General features: G+C 31.3%; 1 long non-coding RNA gene across 1 annotated transcript; it reads left to right on the top strand.

Annotated features, from left to right (window-relative positions):
- Positions 1-358: 358 nt before the first annotated feature.
- On the top strand, positions 359-5,016 carry LOC129293698 (uncharacterized). The gene is made up of 2 exons (XR_008589199.1): positions 359-1,165; positions 3,152-5,016. It is a non-coding gene; the product is annotated as an uncharacterized LOC129293698 (long non-coding RNA).
- Positions 5,017-5,392: the final 376 nt, after the last annotated feature.

Raw genomic sequence — 5,392 nt, forward strand, 5'->3', positions numbered from 1 at the left:
CTTTTAATTCTAATATCATTAGTTTCATCAACAACAAAAAAAACCCTACATTAAATTTCAAAATATTAATAAAATATTCTCAAATGTTGATATATTAAGTTTAATATATTAAAATAACAATTATTGACATATAAAAAAATCATTTGAAACGAATAGTGTTAGGATTAAAGTTAAAAAAATATTTTATAAAATTAAGGGGATGAAACTAAAATCTTATATAAAGTTAGAAGGTTAATAATACACTTTGGTCAATAATTTTTATTCTTTCAAGAAGTCTAGAGCATGCGTGCATTGGCCGTTTGTTTTCCCTATAAATAGGTCCTTAGGTATTGCTTCCCTTCCTCAGGAGCAAGCCAACCCCATACATATTTGAAAGCCATGTTCACTTCTTTTCCAATATTTCTAACTTGTCTTCTAATTCATGCAGGGAAATTAGTGGGTGATTATAAGGAGATATATGAAAATTTCTTGCTTTCATCAAAATCATCATCATATTCCTCCTCCTCCTCGTTTTTTAAGTATATGAGTTTTTTTTTTTCCCATAAGAAGAGCCGATGAAGGCGTTTTGGTGATGTTGCTGACAGAAGATAGAGAGCACAGAGGTTGAAATGCATAAAGGAACCATGGCATCTCACTCCTTCGTGCTCTCTGTCTTCTGTCACCACACCCTTCTGTGTCTTCGCTCCCATTTTGTTTTGCCGATCAGAATAATGGTAGATCTGATCTGAATGGCATATTTTAATTGCCTGTTTTAAATTATTCTTTTAACCAGGCTAGATTATTATTGTTGTTGCTTACCCATATGAAATCATTTTTAAAATAAAATAACTTCAATTGTGGCTTGATCTAGTCTTATATTGATCCATAAAAGATTATATTAAGTGGTTTATGGTTGATTGCTATATATTTTCTTTTTTCCCCCCTTTAACCTTACATCCTTGTCCCTTGTTCTTAGTGTTATGTTTATGTTTTGATTTTATTTTTATTATAGATTACTGATAAGCTAGAAGCCAAATTCAAGCTGCTAGTTGCCAGAAGATTCTTTGAATATTTTTTTCACCAATTAATAAGATTCTTTTGAAATTTGTTTCTCTTGGATTGCAGTTTCATTGAGCCTCCCATAAGCGTCAGCTCTTTCGTCATCCGAATTCTTTGATCCCAACAGGTCTCTTTCATTTTTCTCTAAATATTAGTTCTTAAGATTATGCTTGGAGATAATGAAACTTTTGGTCTTAAAGCTTGCCTTGGTTATTGATTTGGTGTAGAAAGTTTAATCTTTATCAATTAAGCTCATAAAGTTTCAAAACTATACACAATTAATTCTTTTGGTTTGAAGGGAAAACAACATCATGACTAATTGCATGTAGTTATGAAAAAGTTTGGGAACTTAATTGATTGATAAAAATTAAACTTTAAAAACCAAATTGATAATTGAAATAAATTTGAGAGATCAAAGTTTTATTATTCCTTATAATTTTAAAGATGTGTTATATACGTGATTGTTTTCCATTAGTGATGAACATGCGTCACTATAATTAAGAGTGTATGAGAGCGTGTTATTCTATTGTAAATGTTTACTAGTTTTTCACCCACACGTTGCACATGATATTTCTTTATGTACCAACCTTTTTTAAGTGTTTGACAAGGGCAAGGAGTACATATTAAGTAGCTATATGAGTAAAATAATTGAAAGAATTCACTACATGGTCAATACATAATTTTTCAAAAACTACAGCAACAAAAAAAGTGTGAGGATTACATCAGAGAGAAATTTTAGAAATAGAGAAAATGAATACAACAAATTGTTATCGTAAAGAAAGAAAGAAAGACAAAAAATGGAAATAAAGTTCAATACATCAGGGTAAGGTTATGGCTGCCACACATCAATTAGATTATTGAAAATTTTTTATACACCACATTGGAAGTCACATATATGGGGTTATGTTTATATCAAGAATTAACATCTTCTACCCCTGCCTACTTTCCACTTGAGATACAATAATATATAATTTGTTGTAGAAATATGTTTTTCTAATTTTGATTATGATAAAGTTAAAGAAGATTTTGTGTTTAACAGAGTTTATTTGCTCAGAAATATGATGAGGGATTAAGTTTGACGGCTTAAATTAAAAATTTTAATTTTGTTTTGCCAAGCTTCTTCAAAAAATTTGAAGTTTTTTTTTTATCAAACTTCAAAGTTTTTCTGCTTCTTTCATATTTTATTATGATATCTCAAAGTTTTACTCTCTTATGCTATCTTGTTCAAGCTTTTTGAGTTTTGTTTAAATAATTTGAAGTTTCTTTGCCTCTAAAAAGTTTGAAGTTTTGGTTAAAAACTTCGTAGTTTCTGCATCAACTGATATATTGTCTAATATACTATGAAGTTTCTTTCTTTACTTCAAAGTTTCTAAGCTTCTATACCGTTGTCTTCTAATATTTCGAAGTTTTGCTCTAAAACATCAAAGTTTTCATGTCCTCTGAGTCATTACCTAATTTACTTCGATATTTTGTCTCTAAACTCAGAAGTTTGCAATCTTTCTTGTTGAACCTCTTCAAACTTCGAATTTTTTCTTAAAACTTCTCGCCAGATTCCAAATATTTCAAAGTATTCTTCATTTGCTTTCAAAGTTTCTGTGCTCCTTGAAATACTTCGAAGTTCTCTCAAAAGTTCGAAGTGTTCTCTCTGGTCCAAATTGCATCATATTCTTATCTTTGATTTACTTTCTAATAATCTTTCTAAATTAATATGCATTCATTCTAGATTATTTCTAAATGTCTTTATTCATATTAACAACCTTTAAACCTTGGATTAAGCTTTAAGCCTGAAACACATTACCCAGTTGGAAAAACTTCTCTCTTCCATCTTTTTTTCAGGAAACTTAGCATTGTCACTGAACATAAATATTGGATAAAGCATCTAATGTTCAGATTAACAAGAAGCAAGTCACAATAGAGAGACTCACGAGTCTAACGGACACTTGGTACAAAAATACTAAAAAAGGATTCATTTGAAGTTTGATGCAATTATTATATAAACTGTTCCATTAAATTCTTCAACTACTCTTCTGCTATTACATTCATTTCTAGTAAATTTCATTGATTATATATCTACTCTTCTAAGAGTTTATGAAAAATTTGATTCCTTGTTTAGGATCACGTCCTGCCCATGAACATGCTTCTAAATTGGTAAGGTTTAAGTCATTAAGTTGTAAAGCTCTTATATTGTATCATTATTGTTTTGATTTTAAAATTATATTAATGATTGTTACTTTTGTAGCAGAAAGAGAAAGGAAAGAGACCTATGCTGTCTGAAGAGCATAAGGCAATACACAATAAAAAAAGAAAGATGATCAATTGGTTGATGACAAATCCAAAAATGCATAAGTTTAATGTTAAAAATGATAAGTAATTTAGTTCTTAATTTATATCTACTTACTAATTAGTGAAATTTGAATTTTGTTAGATTAAGTATAAATATAACATTCAAATCCATCTATTTGGACAATCAATTGGAGAAGATGAGCAACATGGAGATTTTGAGAATGTTGCAACGTTTGAAAATGAAGGTGGAGGCCAAGATGTAAATGTTGATGATGGAGACTTCATTGAAACTCAAGCTTCTCTCTCTCAAGATCAAGTGGCTCAAGCAAGATCCTTCTTCAAGGTATCATAGTTTGCTAGCTACCTATGTGGGCAGTGCTTAGAGTTCTATTGCTTTGTTTTTTATTGTTGGCTCGTGAGGCATAAGAAGTCCGCTCTATCAATAGCAGAAACTAATCTCCCCTAGAATATTAAAGGCACAAGGTAACCTTCTCTCGACCAAGTTACTACATATATAAAAACAGAACTTTGTATCCCCAACAATCCAAGTGACGAGAATTCCTACATGCCAAACTGAATTGGTAAAAGTGTTATTGCTTTTGTCTATGTAGTTTATATGTTCCATAGCCTTCTATTAAAAAAATGCTGAGACCAACAAACGGTTAAAAGCAACTGGCTTATATCATTATAAATTCCATAATGGATTTCATAGCTTCTTTTTTTCTACTTCAAATAACAAAATAATCTTTAATGAATGAAACATATGTTGATAAACAAAACATCAGCAATTGTTTCTTATCGCATCACTGTAAGTATTGCTTGATTATTGATTTCATCAAACAGGAAAACGCAGACAAAAACAGACCAGAAGAATACTAAAGAAAGCAAGATTCAAAATAGCCAAATTAACGTGCAGTTTATTTCTACTATTGCAAACCGTGAAGAAAATAACTGCCAGAACCTAGTCATTGAGAATCTGTTTCAACAATCAAAACCAAATTGAAAGCACCACACAGGGATTCACTGAAAGAAACTGGGTTTCAAAAATCACAACACATATGCCTGTGTATATTAATCATCATATCTAAATGTCCCATCCAATTTCAGATGGTTGATAGCAGCTGTAGAACTCAAGCATCCATGTTGATGGAAATCTTGTTCATTTCCTTTAGAGTAAAATTATAAGGATTCAAAAAAAAAAATGTTTCTCTATACCAGTAAAATTTACGATTCATGCTCATCTGGTTGAACATGATCAGGGGGTGCATGTTGCACTTCTCCATTCTCATTAATTTCAGATGGGTGCTCAGTTGGAGGAGGCTGCTCTGCATTTTCATTATTATTCTCTGGATGGAAATTGATGGGGAACTTAGTAACCCTAGGTTTATCAGATAATATGTTCCTTTGAACCTTATCAATCAAAACCTTTGGTGGAGGTTCCTCTCTTAGGTGCTCATCCTCACAGTCATTGCTCACATATTTTCCCACTTTGACAAATTCCTGACCCAGATAAGAGCAGGTCAACAGGAGCACTGTGACCCCAACAATATCTTCTTCACGAATCTTTGATGGGTTTGGTGGATCTGCCTGCAAAATGTCAAAAAGAATTTCCATATCATGTTGCAATTATATCACAAAATCCATGAGTAATACTGTGCATGAAGCTTGCCTGTAATACAAAGCGATAGTTTCCAACATTGACAGGACCAACAAGTACACTCTCTAGTAATTGATCATACGTTTCATCCTCAGCAGATCCAACATAAATGAGCTTCCAGTCCAAATCTGTCCTCAGGTGACAAAATAAGCCTCTGTCAGTTTCACAATCAGAGAAAAGCATGTAAAATAATGGTTAAATCTTATCAAACAAAATAATGGTTAAAAAGGGAGAAGCAAAATATTAGGAAACTAACAGCAGCATCCCATAAGACCTTGCCTTCATTAATCAAAGCAGCAAATATGATAGAAAATCAAAAGTTACAACAATATTAACTATACTTTCTAATATGATCTACAATGCATGAAAATTTTGGTCAGTTTGTTCACAGAAAATTATTTGTTGAAATAAATT

This window comes from Prosopis cineraria, unplaced genomic scaffold, assembly GCF_029017545.1.
Source record: "Prosopis cineraria cultivar Desert tree isolate PC_DT_omini unplaced genomic scaffold, ASM2901754v1 PC14, whole genome shotgun sequence".
In the NCBI taxonomy this organism is placed as follows: domain Eukaryota; kingdom Viridiplantae; phylum Streptophyta; class Magnoliopsida; order Fabales; family Fabaceae; genus Prosopis; species Prosopis cineraria.